Source organism: Ochotona curzoniae, unplaced genomic scaffold (genome assembly GCF_017591425.1).
Source record: "Ochotona curzoniae isolate NIBS_2020 unplaced genomic scaffold, NIBS_Ocur_1.0 scaffold_3208, whole genome shotgun sequence".
NCBI classification, from domain to species: domain Eukaryota; kingdom Metazoa; phylum Chordata; class Mammalia; order Lagomorpha; family Ochotonidae; genus Ochotona; species Ochotona curzoniae.
In genome coordinates, this window is record NW_024467106.1 from 28,939,031 (window position 1) to 28,955,900 (window position 16,870).

At 50.9% G+C, this 16,870-nt stretch overlaps 1 protein-coding gene across 1 annotated transcript in view; it reads right to left on the bottom strand.

The window, feature by feature from the left end:
• The window catches only part of TDRD7 (tudor domain containing 7), a 74,543-nt gene extending 58,871 nt beyond the window's left edge, over window positions 1–15,672 (bottom strand). Inside the window, exon 1 of the mRNA XM_041004531.1 lies at window positions 15,649–15,672. The gene's annotated coding sequence lies outside the window, so the exon portion shown is untranslated. The remainder of the gene's footprint in view (window positions 1–15,648) is intronic.
• Window positions 15,673–16,870: the final 1,198 nt, after the last annotated feature.

Sequence of the window (16,870 nt, forward strand, 5' to 3'; positions counted from 1 at the left end):
GAATTGGCTGGCCAACTTCCCAACGCCGGGCCTACCTGAATTTCTCTCTCTGAGCCCCTTCTTCCCCACCCATGCGCCTCTCTCTTGCCCCTCAAAAGGCCAGACCCTCCCACCAGTTCACAAAGACCTCTCCTGGGTACAGCTGGATGCTACATCACTGTGCATTTGCCCACCTAAGCGGTCCTTGCTCTGTGCTGCTCCGACCCTGGGGTGTGCACACATCTGAGGAGTGCACCTGTCTGGGTGCCGGCAGTGAGCTCCTCCCTACCCCATCACTTCCTGCTCCCAGGTCAGAGAGGGCAGGGAGCGCCAATGACTTCATCCTCTCTTAGCGGAGTACCTTCTTCACTCGCACCACTCCGCCACATCAGGGGTGCAGAGCTATCGTGAGAATGTGTTTTACTGACTAAAACATTAACAGAACCCCGCTACAATGAAGGTCAGATCTAGCCCATATTTTTTTAAGTGCTTATTTATTCATTTGTATTTATAAGAAGGCAGAGGAACAGAGTGTGAGCCCCCAACAGCTGAGGCTGGGCCAGGCCGAAGCCAGGAGCCAGGACCTCCAGCTAGGACTCCCAGGTGGGTGGCAGGTTACACCAGTACTTGAGCTGTTGTTGCTGCCTGCAGGTGCCCACAGGTGCCCATTAGCAGGTGATGGATGGGAAGTGGAAGGGCAGCTTTCTCCCAGGCACTACGATATGTTGTGTGGGTACCATATCCACATCCCTGGGCCAGGCTCCTTGTAAAAGTGGATCATAGGCACCATCTACATGGGCTGCCCTCTCAGCCTTCTACCCTGCCGCCAGAGGGACAATATGGTCCCTGAAACGTACCAGTTGTCCTCATGACTGCGATGAAACAGCTGCCAGCTGAGACTTCCCAAGCGGGGTACTTACCCTGGGGGTGGAGGGCAGGTGGGGAGTGCCAGCACACAATCTGCCCAACTGCCTCCAAGCAGAGAGGAATCTAGGAGCTCTGGCTAATGCCACCTCCTCTTCAAGTATGTCTCCTCTCAGGCCTGGGGCTCTGCCAGGATCTGCGGGATACCTACGGCCCCATCCTAATTGCACAATCCTTAGGCCCCAGGACACCCAGATACATTTCATGCAGATGGAAGGTTGGTACTTATAGCTAGAAACTGAGCATTAGACAAAATTAAAGACCTGTGCTAACCTTGAACACAAGCATTCCTCCTTGCTTGCAGCCTTCCCCACCCTGTATAACCTCAGGTTTGCCTCACCCCATTTCCTGGTGAGGCCTGGACTTTTTTTTCTTGATTAGATCTCATCTTCCTCACCTGAGCTGAGAAAGACTCACGGCATCCACATCCCTCGTGCTCTCTTAATGCACATAAAATGGTGAAAAAGTAGCATGTTCATGTTTGTTTGAGGAGTAACAGTACCCGCAAGCAGTAGCTGAGATATGCCGTCATTTGGTCTGGGGGGAGGAGCAGGGCATTGCCAAAGGTCTGTGCCTGTACCCCTCAGTTTACCACCACTGTGCAAGGAGTAATTTTCTGGGCTAAGTCCCCTTCTCCAGGGATTTGGTCTCTGGGTCTGTTAAGATGAAAGGGTTTGGTTCCACCAGTTCTTATCTCCCTCCCTGAGGGATGTGTGGAGACGGACAGGCAGACACCCATAGAGCCCTCGGTCCCCACCCCGTCTGCGGGGGCCGCCCTGGTCTCTCCATGCTCACGGCTCCTGCTAAAATTTGGACAGCTGCCTCCTTGGCAGGTGTCTGCCCCAACCTACCCTTTGTGAACCTACTGTCCTTGTCGCACAACACTGGGGGTGCCTTTTCATCCTACACAGCCCACTGTGTCGCTCTCCCACTCGAAACCCTGATGCCACCTGCTGTGGGCAAAAAGCCAATGCCCTCACAGTATTCCATGGGGCCCTAAACGGCACCTGGGTCCATTCCTCTGGCCTCAATATTCCTTCTATTCCCTCTCCTCTGCCTATCCTGGGCTCCCTGCTTTTCCCAAAGCACCTCTGGGATGGCCTCACTTCAGGGCCTGTGCACCTGACATTCCCTCAGCTGGGACGTCCTTACTTTTGGGATACAAATAGCTCGCTGCCCCTCCTCCTTCAGTAATTTGTCCATGGCGAAAACTTTAAATCTGACTTAGTAAAATAACTATGGGCACTCATTAATGGCTGCTAACGCTGAATGAGACAGTCAGCTGTGCCACTGAGCTGTGGTAGCAAAGATAGTTAACTACTCCTCCTCACGGGGAGCTGGTGGTTGCAAAGCTTGGCCTGGGTGAGGAGCCCAGAGCATTAGTGCAGGCAGCTTGTACAGCCCCAGAGCAGTAAGGTGTGTTCGAACATGGGTCAACATCACACACACACACACACACACACACACACACACGGTGCCAATGCTGCTGGGTATGTCCCCCCCACTATGCTCCCCTTTCAGAGCAGCTGCTGTGGTTACATATCCAATCAACACACAGAGAACAGCAGCATTACCACAGCATGCCAGGTCCCATGGAGCTTCGCAGAAAGGACTGGGCACTTGAGAGAGTCGGACAGCAGTGCTAGGCTATAGGGCTGTGACCTGTGGGTTAAGTTGGATGGATACTGGGCGGGACTCTCTCTGCAAACAACTTCTGAGAGGAAAGGGCAGCCCCAGGGACTGACGCTGAGGACCTTGGAGCTGGTGAGCAGTGACTGGTGCAGGAAAACCCTGGGAGCAGGAACCTGGCCCAGCTGGGGCTGGGTCAGGCCTCTGCTGGTCAGTCTGGGCCATCTAATGTGCCCCTCCCATTTCAGACATTCAACACCACAAAGCTTAAGTCAAAGCTTAAGAAATCCACTACCATTTTCTTATCTTCTAAGGTTTTCAAAGGCTGTTCTGTGAAAGTTTTGGTCATCAGGGCATTTTCTGAAGATGGAAGGACTCCCTCCAGGCGTCAGTGAGCGCTTTTCTCCACCAGACACAGAAGTTTGTTCTCTGGGACTTTACCCTGGAGCACCGCATAGGAAAGCTGTTCCAGGGGATCTCAATGTTAGTGTCCTCTCCAAACAGGCTCCCTGTTTCCACAGCTGCCATTTCGTTCTTTCAACTTTTTCACTCCTCTTCTATCCTCTAAAGGTACTGTGATAAATGAGCTTTTGTGTTTCCAAGAATTCTAATTTTATTTTGTGACTCTGAGCATGTCCTGCAACCTGGCGATCCTAACTTAGGTGAGGTTGGGCAAACAGGGCTGACTGTGTATGTTTTGGGGTACTGGTTCTCACTCAAACTCCCAGCAGTTTCCCCTAATCAAGATGAGGGCTGGGGGAGTTGTCAGTTCCCCACGCAGCATGGCAAGTGTCTGGCAGAGCTGTTACGACACTGCCTGGGACATCTTCACCTCTATCATGAGCTTCCTGCTAAGGCACACCTGGGAGACAGGCAGGTGCTGGTTTAAGTGCCTGTCCTTGTCACTCACATGGGATACTCAGAATGAGATCCTGGCTCCTGGCTTCAGCCTGGTCCAGCCCCAGCTGCCGTGGGCATTCGGGAGTGAATCAGCAGATAGAAGATACTTTGCTCTCTCCCTCAATCGCTTTCTTTGCCTTTCAAATAGAGAAGACAAAGAATCCTAAACAGCAGTGCACGTGGGTGTATAATTACTAAATCACAGCACTTTGGGTTTTAACAACTGCCCAAGTCCAGCTCCGGCAAGGAGGAGGAAGCTGGCCACAAAAGGTCTCCTCCTCCTCCCTCCTTCTTTGCCTGTTTCTGATTCAGACCCCAAAGTAGGGTTCTATGTGCTTTGTACAAAATTGCTACTCACTAGTTATTTAAGAAAAAAAGAATTTCCCTAGAAGTATGTTGTGGAGCGGAACCCATCTGTGACCATGTGCACTAGATGGCTGAGGGCGCAGTGACGCCAGCCCGGGTGTACAGCGAGGCAGCAGGCAGCATTCTTTCTCCCAGATTTTCAGATTTCCTTTCACACCTTGTTAAGACATTTCTGAACTGAAGAGTTTGATGAGAAGGCCCACAATATCCTCCAAGATGTCTCACCTTATGAGTAGGCCAAAAGTCACTGCTTTGACAGAGGGACTCAGCGCAAGCCTTCCTGCCTGGCCCCAATTCCACAGTGTCCCCTGCTGGACAGAGAGCTGGAGAAAAGCCTGGGATGCAAGCGCCCAAGCTTCTCTGCTGAAAAAGAAGGAGACTGAGCATCACCGGGGTAACGGTGTCCCGGCGACAACTCACAGTTTTAGGACCAGAATCACCACCACCAGGGCTGCTTCTCCCACAGCTGCTCACTGAGAGTCCAGTCTGTCTCAGGGAACACTGGTGACAGCCTGGGTACCAGCCTAGGGACAGGTGCCCCCAGATAAGCGTCCACCACCTTCCACTCTAAGCCAGAAGCCCCCACTGCCTGTGACACTCAGCAGTGGCTCTGAGGCCCGTCCTTGGTCCTCTCATTTCCGCTCTTTCTCTTCAGCTGTAGGACTGGTCACCTACAGCCATGATGACAAAACTGCAAACTGTACTATCTAGCTTTCCTTGAAGGAAACAGTATTTAGCCAAAAATGCCCCGAAGTTAACTCTATCTGTTCAAACTGCAGCTTGCCAATGCACTGCTTCCCTCTGGAAACGTCTGAAAATGGTTACAGAAATTGTCATTCTGAAGAACTTGGCCTTGCTGGATCCTCAGAAATGCCCTGACCATTTACAGATCCTGCCTGACTCAACGTTTGCATGTCATCTCTTCGTACGGCTGCTGGCACCCAGGCCTTTGGTCCATCTGGTTCCCAGCTTTGCTTTCTCTAAGTTTATCTTTCCTCAACTTTTTCCAACTGTAGTACCTAGCTCGCTTCCTCACTACTGTTTGCACAGCCCCAACACAAATCATCAGGGTGATCTGAAATCAGTGACCTTTCTGACCTTCTTAGTGAGCTGCCCAGTCCTTGAAGGACATGGACATCTTTCTCGGGCATGCACTTCTGGCTACTTTCTCAAAGACAGCTTCTGTAACAGAACTACACATTATCAGAATATTTCAGGCAAAAGATTTTAGATGTTACTGAGGCTGACCCTAGCCCCTCACCTTAGAAAGCAATGAACCTGACACCCAGCGAGGGAAGGTCTTCGCTGAGATCCTTATCCAACAGCACCAGCACGATGACCCAACTGGATAATCCTCTCCCTGCAAGCACCAGCATCCCAGTATGGGTGCCAGTTCAAGTCCCGGCTGCTCCACTTTCCATCTAGCTCCCCACTTGTGGCCTGGGAAAGCAGTGGAGGATGGCCCAAAGCCTTGGGATCCTGCACCTGCATGGGAGACCCAAAAAAAGATTCTGCCTCTGGACCAGCTATTTGGGGAGTGAACCAGCAGATGCAAGATCTTTCTCTCTCTTTGTCTCTCCTTTTCTCTATAAATCTGCTTTTCCAATGAAAAATAAATATTTTTAAAGATTTATTTTTTTATTATTATTTTTTATTGGAAAGGCAGATATACAGAGAGGAGACACAGAGAGGAAGATCTTCCGTCCAATGATTCACTCCCCAAGTGAGCGCAACGGCTGGTGCTATGCTGGTCCAAAGCTAGGAGCCTCTTCTGGGTCTCCCACGTGGGTGCAGGGTCCCAAAGCTTTGGGCCGTCCTCGACTGCTTTCCCAGCCCACAGGCAGGGAGCTGGATGGGAACCGGGGCTGCCGGGATAGAACCGGCGCCCATATGGGATCCCGGGCGTGCAAGGCGAGGACCTTAACCACTTGCGCCACCGTGCCAGGCCCGAAAAATAAATTTTTAAGAAAAAAAAAAAAACCTTATCCAAGGACTTCTCATTATAGTTTCACATACTCTTTCCTTCCTGACTGCACCCGGTGCCCAAGAAAGGTGACTGACGCTTTCCAGTGGGGGGTGCCTTCTTCAGACTTTTCTCTGTTGTTCTTGTGAATTCAAATTTCAAGGTATTCATGCATTTTCAGCTACACTCCATGAATGCCTAAGTGAGGGATTCCTATAAATCTGCCTGTTGATAGAAAATACCCTGATGAAGCGGCTTAGTTAGGAGTTGGGGTTTTAATCCCAGTCCTGCTGCTAATGACCCACAGCCCTTGGAGCAAGTCAGTTCAGGCCTCTCGGTCTTTTTTTTTCCCCCTTGGGAAGACAAGGAGAGTGAGGAAGAGCCAGAATGTTCTCCACTTTCCCTGGATTCCTTCAAGGCTGAAACGGGATCCTGGAGTGAGTGGGAACGGGTTGGCTCATTCCTGACAGGTTGCACAGGCTAAGAGAGCCAAGTTTGCTCTGAACTCACACTGCGGATCATTCACTGCTGCTTGGCACACATACAAACCTTCAACTAAAAAATTGCAAAAGTCATCTTTTTTTTTTTTTTTGCTTGTTTGTTTTTTAGTTTGAAAGACAAAATTTTCAAAATATGCAATCCACTGGGGCAAAGAATTAAGTTTTAGAAAGCACAGAAATAGGATACAGGGAAGAAAAAATTAGGCCTGGCCCCAGTACAGAAAAACCAACTCGCATAAATAGGAAGTTGAATTTCACCCCACTCATCCAGACACTTGTGTCCCATGAAGCCGTGAAACCTCCTGAGCAAAGCACTCCCTCTAGTCCAAACCTCAGCTCCTGAAACCCACACTGGACCAAATACAAAGCAGGCACCCAGAGCTGGGTCACAATGTTATTTTTTCCTTACATCAAGTATCCAATCATATGGCAAGAATTTAAAAGCGAAGTAGTTCCTGGAGTTTAAATGGCTGGATGCTAATTACAAAAGGCAGGCAGCTGTGCCCAGCAAGGACCCTTAAAGTGTGTTAACACGGACGGATTCCATTCCCAATCCACTGGACCCCCATGGCATCGCCGTCTGGTCCTCACAGTGCCACAGGGCCCTGGGTTCTAATGCAGCTGGTGTCAGGTGCAATTCCCCACAACCAGCACCAATGCTCAAGGAATGCCAGTTAAGAGAAGCTGTACCAGTCTTTGCCTTGTACCACTTTAGGTTATACAGGCAACTGAAAGATAGCAGTGATGGGCCAGTGATGCCTCTGCACACACACACACACACACACACACAGAAATCAGTCATGTAAAACAGGGGCATTTCATAGAAGACAGTTGACACGCTTCACCATTCTTAGGAGCCAAGACATTTCCAGTGGTCTCCCCAGTACCTTAACTCTTATCTGCCCCTCTAGACAGCAAGCCAGGCTCACAGAACTGCATGCCATTGGCTCAGGATTACACACTTAGTAAACCGGGAAGCTCAGACTCCAATCCAGATCTGCAAAGCCCATGCAACCTGTAGTACCCAATACCGAGGCACAGCTGAAGACAGCCCAGAACACACGGAGGGCATGCACTCAAGTTTCACTTATCCCAGTAAGTTCCTTGTCTATTACCAGGCAGAACGCACCTGTCAGCCTGCAATCTCACCCGGCATGATAGGGGGCTACAGGGATGGTGGTAATGGTACAGGGATCGGGGGGGCTTGAGGCGGATCCCACTGGGCAGTGATCAGAATCCAGGGCTTTTTCTAACACAGACACCTTGGCTGCTTCATGAAATGATCTGGGAGTGGTAGCTTTGGTTCACTCTGGGGATGACAGGTGAGGCGCAGGACCCGGGCCTGCAGGGGGATGTAGGGCAAAGGGAGTGGGGGGACAACTTCATCAGGGATCCAGGTCTCCCCCACCAGCCTGGGGCTCCGTACCCACCTACCCACCAGGTACTCCTGCCGGGCGACAAGGACACCTCCCCCCATAGAAGGACCCCCCCAACTCCGCGTTGACAAACACCCCGAGTCCACGCAGCCTGGCGCCTCGGGCATTCCGGAGGGGGATGGGGCGAGGGCTGCGGCTTGCGGCAGTCGGGCAGCCGGCGGGACCCACGAACCGGGGCGGCCGCACACGGTCCCTTCCCCACTGCACGGACCCCCGAAGCGGCCCCGGAGGAGCGGGAGCCCCAGTGCCCGGCGCCCCGGAGGAGTGGGAGCCCCAGTGCCCGGCGCCCCGGCGGCGTCCGGCTAAGGCTCGGGGGGTGGGGGCCGCGCTCGGCCTCCGTCCCGCTTCGGGTGGGGGGCACCCCAGCCCGGACCCCCCAAAGCGCGCCCGGAGAGCCCCTCGCAGGCAGCCGTGCTCACCTCGTTCGGGGGCCCACGGCCCGTCCCGGCGTCCCCGCGTCCCCCGGCCCAGCACCCACCGCCGCGGCCGCCGCCCACTTTCGGTTTCTCGGCCCCGAGCCGCCGGCCGGCACGGCTCGGGGATCACCTCCAGGCCCCGCCCCGCCGCGCTCGGCCCCGCCCCGCCCCGGCTGTGCGCACGCGCGGGCGCGTCGGCCCACGCGGGCCCCCGCCGGCCCACGCCGGTCCGGGCCGGCGTCCGCGCGTGGGGAAGGAAACCGACGCCTCCTAGCGGTTTCTGCGCGTGCCCGCGTGCCGACGCTGGCGCGGGGTGGGGACGGGCGCCCCCTCGCGGACGACGCCGGTCCTGGGCCCCTGCGGCGCGTCCGCCTCCTGCGCACCTGCAGCGGTGACGCTGCCTGCATCCCCGCCTCGCTCGGTGCGTTGGTACCCAGCAGGTGTTTGTCTAGCGCCTCCCTGGCAGGTGCGGCGGCCGAACCATCTGCCATCCCTCCCTGCCGCCTATTATTTCTCCTAGGCACTTGTTTTAGCTCACCGACTACTGGTCTTGTCTGCTGTCCTTTAATTTAGAAAGAACAAAACCAAAACAAGCAAAGCACAAAGCTCCCTGAACACGGGCATTTTTGTTTGTTTATTTCCCTAATCGCTCCTAGATACGTGTTTAAATAAATACTTAGGAAATTCATCCCATCCTGCTAAAATGATAGAACTCCGGACAAAACAAATCCACTTATTTTTTCTGGACTTTCCCACATTATTCTGTGCGCATTTACCGTGAGCTGGTTGCATACTCTTCCAGCGTTGCTCCTACGGCTTTATTTTAAATGCTTGTTGGAAACACGGGCAGAGAGAAAGTGAGAGCAAGCAAGCATGAGAGACCATCTGCTGGTTTACTTTCCAAATGCCTGTAGCAGCTGTGGCCGGGAACTCAGTTCAGGTCTCCCACATGCGTGCAGGGGTCCCAGGCACTTGCTTCATCACCTACAGCCTCTCATGACCTGCCTTAGCAGGAAGTTGGATTAGATCCAGAGCTAGTTCTCAAACCCAGGAGCTTCAGTGTGGGCGTTCCAAGGAGCATTTAATGGCTGTGTCAAACGCCTCCCTGCACAGCGCTATTGAGTTGTAGCTGATGGCGAATAAGGTGCCCATGTTTAAAATGCACAAGCCAGCACATTTTGGCATGAATTCAGCCTGCCACTTAACACTGCAAAATAATGCAGATAGGTAGCAGGTAGCTCCAGAAGTTTCCAGTGCCCCTTATGGTCCTTTCCACCTGGCCTTTGTTCCCTTTGTCAGGTGAGCTGATTTCTGTTGCTATAGGAGAGTCTGCTTTTCCTTTCAACTCACTTTTGGGTGGGGGAGCCTGGCTTATTTTACCTAGCAAAATAGCACTGGGATCCATACACATTGTTGGCCCCTGTTCCCACCATGAAACAGCTCAAGTCTTTATTGCTGGGTTATACCCCATGTGCAAAGGCACCAGACCCACCACACGACCCAGCAATTCCACACAGAGACCTGAACAACAAAGTTCACAATGTTCGCAAACACTAACATCCTTCCCTAGGTGAATGGACAACCAATCCGCATATAGTGATCACTTGGCATGTGGAGTATCAATGAACCTGTGTTTAAAAGTGATTTCTAAATAAGATTTATTGACTTTTATGTGAAAGGGAGGTTTTTAGAGACAAAAGGAGAGACAGAGAGATCTTCCATCTGTTGGTTTATTCCCCAAATGGCTGCAATGGTCAGAGCTGAGCTGATCCAAAACTGGGAGCCAGGAGAGCTTCCCCAGTCTCCTACATGGCTGCAGAAATCCAAGGCCTTGGGCCATTCTCTGCTGCTCTCCCAAAGCATAAACAGAGAACTGGATCAGAAGTGGAAGAGTTGACACTCAAACCAGCACTCATAGGGGATGCCAGAGCCACAGGGTAGAGGATTAGCTGGTTAAGCCACCACACAAGCCCTAAAGAGATTTTTAATTCGGGGAAAAGAGACAGTAGGTCCTGAAAAGATAGACTGTGAGTAGAAGATGAAAGCCTGCTTCCCCAAGCTCGGGGAGTTCAGGTTTTCTCCTTCAAGGCAATAGGGGACAGTTGAGCTGTGCACAGGAGTCTTCTCTGAACACTGCTCTCTTTTATGCAGCTACATCTGGTCCCTCACTGGGCCTGCTTAACTGTTTCTTTCTGGAACTCCACTGTATCCCCTCCGCTCTATAGAAGTCTAGCTCAGATCTCTTTCTTGCTCCACTTCTCTGCTCCTGTCTACTCCGGACACTACATTGGAGATCACACACTTGAGAGGCGGTCAATCCTCTGTTGCGCGCATAACATCCTCTGGCTCCAGTTTTAAGATGGGAAAGATTAAAAATAAAAAAACAAAAACAGCTGCTGTTCAGCTGAGAGCATCCACAGGAGTAAGAAATTTGAGGAAGACACTGGAATCCAACATTCAAAATAAATGATAAGGTGATACGAGTTGCCCTCCAAGTCTGAGGTCCTCTACCTGGCACACATCTTCAGGCTTGGATAACCCAAGGTTAAAGGAAATGTGATCACTGGGCAGCTGACAGCTTTTACAACTCAGCCCTAGTGAGGAGTCGCTCACATGGGACACAGACTTTCAGTGCACACTTTGCTGAGCTTTGATACATGTATTTGCTCTCACATCTATCCACACAACCAAGAGATAAAAACAGTTCAGCAGTCCCAGGAGTTCCCCTGTCCCCTTTCACAACTCCCTTCTCCTGCATCCAGGCTCTGCAAGCCACCAATTAGACTTGTCACCAGACGTATGTAGTCTCCGTGTCTGGTTTTTTACATCTGCCAGAATGCCTTTGAGATTCCTCCATACTGTTGTATCTCTCTCTCTCAGTAATTCATTCCTTTTTATTGCTAAGTAGATCACGGCTGTAGGGCTTTTCCCGATTCGCCCACTTACATGTGATGCATGCTTGTATTGTTTCCAGTCAGGACGGTTACACACAGAGCTGCTGCAGCAACTGCATCAAGGTCTTTGTGTGGCCCTGTGGTTGTCCTGCATAAATACATGCAAGCAGCAATGCTGGCTGTGGTCTACGTGTCTGCTCAGCTTTGTAGCAACCCATCTAGCTATTTTCCAAAATGGCTGTACCGTGTTGGGACTCCTGTTCATATCGTCCACCTCCCAGAACTATGGAAGAGTTCCAGTTGCTGTGAATTCTTCCCAGTTCTTTGTGTAAGGATGCCCCATTGAGGTTTGAATGATCTTGAGCTTATTTAAATATATAGTTTGGCCCCTCTACATTTATTGCTCTTGAGTAAAGTGTGTACTCTGTAGAAATATTTTTGACCCAGACTACTAGAAATATGTAAGGAGTTTGCACCTCAGTAGCAGACAAAGCCAGGACATGTAAGGAAATGGTAGGATGGTAGGCTTCCCCTCCCCCCCCCAACTTTGCAAAGTGGCCCAAGGCCTAAGGTAAATTCCAGATATCAGCCCCACTCCTTAAACATCATTGGTATTCGGGAGACATGAGGGGTAACAGGTGACTCTTTAGGCATAATGACTTAGTCTTTCATGGGAAATCAGAAGCCATAAAACAGCATATAAAATCCAGTGTGTCATTTCAGAGAGGGGCTGGAATGCTCAAAATCCTGCTGTGAACCTGCTAAGGGAGTACAAATCTCACTGTGGTTGCCAACTTCCTGCTACCACCAGAGGCATACAAACAGTGTACAGATGAGAGGCAGGCTGATTTAAAAGTGAGAATGAATGTACATTGCTGCCAGAAATTGGGCGTATGGAGCAGTACCTGTCTTGGGTGGGCCAGAGTCGCCTGTGAGGACAGAGCATGGGAGGAGGCCAGAGGAGGACCCCAAATCTAAGACCAGTGCCAAAAAGCCAAAGGAGGTGCCCTGCCCCCCAGGTTGACAGTCATTTCTGTGGAATAGAGTGCAGTGCCCTCACTGTGCCAACGCAGTGGTGTCTGGCAGTGTCTAGTGCACCTCAGCCTTTCTGGGAGTTTCACGACATCTCCACATGCAACTTCACTTCCAATGGGGCCATTGTGGCACCTTCTCCTTCCTGGTGTAACAGAAGATGTTACATCCTGGGAAAGTGGGGGTTTTATGTGCTGGACTGACAGGCAAGGGAGTTACAGTACAGGGAACTATGCAGAAATTGGAAGAAAAATATTCCAGCTCAATATGTATCCCTAATCAATCGGCTTCTCTCCTTCGTATCAAATCAAGGTTGTTGTTTTTTTTTTTTAAAAAAAGGTGAGAAGAAAGCATATATGCTGGGGCCCAAGAGCAGGGTGTTTTAAATGGACAGACCCATGGTAGAAGGCATGTACCCTCAGAAGACAGTCAAGCCCATCTTTGGACAGCAGCATCAGAGCCAGGAGCATGTGAGCTTAAAGAGAGGCAGGCTTGGATTTCCCCAACCTTGAGGGTGTAGCAAGATCTCCTGCGCTCTTCTCAGGTGACTCCTGGGACAGGCAAAGTGAACAGAGAGGAACCAACTGTCAGCTGGCCAGGAGGCTGCACCTGGCAGGTCACACACACCTGCTCGAGCCTTCACCAGGGAGAACACGTGGAGAAAGGCAAACCAAGGCCCAGGCGAGGGGAAGGGAAATCATTTGGTTGCCATCTTATCCTGAGCAGAGAAATGGGGAAATATTCCAAGTGGACAACCTGTGTCTGGATCACTTCCTGCATTTCTGTCCACACAGGGGAGCTTGTGTCCCGGGAGAGTGCCCAGGGGAGGTGGGTACAAGGGTACCGAGACAAGGCAGACAGGCCGGATGTGGGAGGTCGGGCTGGCTCTCCGGTGGCTCTCTTGGGCCTCTCTCAATTCTGCAAGCAACATTTGGGAGAGGCAGACAACACCACGTTCCACAGAGCATGTTGAGTGCCTCCTGTCCATCTGCTACACTTGGTGGTGGCTCTCTGCTCTGCAGCCCAGGAGTTTATATCGTTCTACAAAATTCATATAAGGGAAGCCACTTCTATATGAAGTTTTAAGAGCATAACTTCCAACCTTCCCCTCCTTCCCATCCCCTCTTCCATTCTTATTTTTCTTTTAATGTTTACAATGGCATCCTTTCAACTTACTTTATAATTACAAACTACATCCTCCATGAAACAAAGAGCTAGCATCTTTTTTATCTGTATTCTCGGAGTCATTTTAATTGCAAACAATTTCAGCAGTAGTCAAGCCCAGAACCAACATGGTCAACATTAAGTATGAAGATAAAATCTAAGCCTCCTGTATACTTTTGGGCTTCGATCAAGCCAGAAAACAAAACAAAAAAATCAATCAGATGCATGCCTAAAGCAATTTTTGGATATATCTGTTTTTGGTTCATCATTAACCTCTCCCATCAGCTACTGCCTCATGAACAAGTGCAGAGAACTTTCTAGACAACCTCATTTGTTTTAACTGAGTAAGGAGAAAAGGCCAAACAAAATAAATGCCACAGTGAAAGCAAGCGTGTGCCGGAGCCCTGCTAAAATCCAGGACCTGGGAAAGCTAAGGATCTGCTGACCAAGCAAAACTCCCTAATCTGCCCACAAAAGGCTCCAAGGTGAATCGGCCGAAAGGGCCTAATCCCCTGAATGGGCTGCTGGCCAAAGCTTAGTGGCCCGAGAGCAACCGGGCAGTGGTCAACGGGGGGGGGGGGGGGGGGGGGGCGGAAAGCCGTGCTGTATGCAGAAAAGTTGCAGGAGCCGCAACCCAGGGTTTTATAGAGCTCAGTGGTCCCAATCGCTGTCTTGCAAGCTGTGGGTCACTCGTGTAGCTCAGCCTAGAGCTGATTCCAAGGAGGAGGCTACTAAGAGTGGCCAGCTAGCTGAGACAGCTGTCGGGCAACAACACTTGAAGTATGACAATAAGCCACAACAGTGTCAACTCTGATGAAGCAGCTGGGACATAGCTAACCATGTGATAATTGTTAAGAGTGAGGAAGGGGTGAGGCTATGAGAGGAAACCACATGGGTACCCTGGATGTGCGAGGGAGGAAAGTTCAGCTGACCCCCAGACGTAAGGAAGCGGGCAGTGTTCGAAGAGGCAGGCTTACATGAGAAGCATCCAGTTGAGGCAGGTGACAACCGCCTTGGTGTCTAACCCTGGACAATCCACCTGGGACTTGATCTTCCTCAAATGCATGAACAGCCCCGACATACAGGGCCCTGGATTGCTGCTTCTGGCCTCAGAGTGACCAAGTTAACCCAGTAGCCAAAAAGTTCTCCCCCCATGGCTATTTGGTCAGTTCCTATGCATCAGTGCCCTGGTTTGTCATGAGGCTATTTGCAATGTCACATGATTGGGCACCTGCTGACATCTAGTGGGCTGGGGAGTGGGTACTAGGTGCCCTTCTCCCCTGTCAGAGAATCCCTCTAGTCCTAACCCATCTGGGAACATCTGGCCACCCATTTCTGTCCATGATAAACTCTGCTCTATTTTCATCAGTAAATTTTCCCAGGATTTTATTATACAATTTTATTTTTCCAAGTTTTTCTTTTCCCGTGAACTCCATTTTCTGACAGTAAACAAGGGGTTCTCAAATATGCATCCTGCGAGAGGAGTGCTGGGCAAGATAAGGTGGAATTTTGCTGCTGGAATTTCCCCTCAGGTCCAAGTATACTGAGAGGGAAGTTGAACGTGACCTACCCATTTACAGTAACAGATCTGGGGATTCCCCTATATGTCTGCATTAGAATTCTGCATCACTCCATACAGAAAGCTAAGGAAGCTAAAATAATGCTTTTTTTGGTGGTGGAGAGGACAGGCAAGGGGTGTTAAAGCTTTATGAAGTTCACCTAGCCTCTAATTATCTCCCCCTCTCTCTAAATTCATAGTCTTCCTCATCTTCTCAATTCTCTTCTTGCCTGGACCCTCTAATACTCGCTCTGTTTAAGCCTGAAATCAGAGTTTGTAGCAGCAACCTGTTTAAAGCAGCAGGCTTTGTATTAGCAGTTAGGGTCAGACACCACAGGGATTTCCTCTAGGATGGAAATTCTGGATTTGAGAGCCAGGGTGAGTGCCCCGGCGACAGTGGCATGCCCGTCCCTCTGCCCACTGCAAGTTCCTGTCCAGTGTGTGTGAAGGCTGAACTCCTAGCTGACTTGTAAATTGTCACTGAAATTGGGGGAGTTCCATTACAGAGCTAGACATGAATAGATGGATATCTGCAATACTCCAGCACTTGGTACAACCCAGCTTGTATTAAATATTTACCCAGTTAATGAATACATGAGGGAGCGCTGAGGCCCATCCACTTCCTCCTTTCTGTGCCAAGTTACCTCTTTGCAAACCTGATGAATAAAATAAGAGGCTTCAGAAGTGGATGGAGCAGAATGCACAAAAAGCCCCAGGACAGAGTACAGTTTCTTTCCACCCTTGGAACCTCTGTAGGGAGCCATAAGCCCATAGCACAGGTAGCAGATATGCTGGTCCAAACCCAGCCGAGGGTGGGTGCCCTGCAGCTTGGGCTGACAGAGGCAACTCTCCCACAGGTGACTCTGCCACAGAAATGTGCTGCTCACCGTTCTCGGGGCTGACAGCCCGGGATCAGGGGGCCAGCCTGGCCGGGCTCTGATGAAGCTCCTCTTCTGGGCTGCAGGCTGCTGACCTCGCATTGTAGCTTCACAGATCCTTCTCCTGGCTTCCTCCCTCAGTCGACAGAGAATGCCCCGGCATCCTCTGAGATCTCTTTTATAAGAACACCAATCCCCTTGGTGAGGGCTCCACCCTAACACCCTACATCACCTCCCAGAGGCTCCACCCCCTGCCATCTCCCTTGGGGCTAGGACCTGCATGTGTGAATTTGGAGGGAATCACACATGTGCGTCCCATTGCAACTGACAGAGGTTCCCACAAAGCCCCTGGCTTCTTAGGATTCTGACAGGTGTGATGTCAGTGACTCCAATGATGAAGCCTCATCAAGTTCCAAATCAAGCTAGGCAAAACAAAAACAAAAACAAACAAACAACCCCCCCCCAAAAGCAGCTCCTGTTCCTTGTTTTGTAGCTTTGCTTGTTTTTTCTTTTTTCTCCTTTCCTTCCTTCATTCCTTCCCTCCTTCCTTTCTTTCCTTCTTTCTTTCATCAGTAAACCATAGCATCTCCAGTTAACACTTTCTGGCTCATTCTCCACGTGTGCAGGATCATCGTATCCACACACACACACACACACACACACACACACACACTCAATCTCTCTGTCTGTGGCTTATATTGTTTTCTTATTGGCATGTCATCATCTAAAGCTACTTGCCTGTCCCAACTCTTACCTCCCACCTTGCCTCATTCATGAACTTGGAAGATTTCCTTGGTTCTCCTTGGCCTAGGCAGGTGAAGGGACCACAAAGCAGGCCCAACCATTCTGATGGGGAAGTGACGGCAAGAGTCCCTCCCCTGTGGCTCAGAACTGCATCTTCTTGTCCCTGTGGATGAAGAAGCACACCAAGAAGCAAGGCTGTGGAAGGCAGATGTTGCCTGATTCATCTGAGAACAGCCCCCTCTCCTGCTCTGCGTCTGGAGTTTGAGGGGCGGGAGACAACCCCCACGATTTTCCCTCTACTCTACTGTGAAATGCACAGACCCCAGACCCAGCTGGCACCTGCAGCACCAACTTCCCATAGGAGCACTGGTTCAAGTCCCAGCTGCTCCCTTTCAGATCGTTTCCTGCTGATGCCCTTGGGAAAGCAGTAGAAGATGATCTGAGTGCTTGCACCCCTGCGCTCACGTGGGAGACCCGGATGAAATTC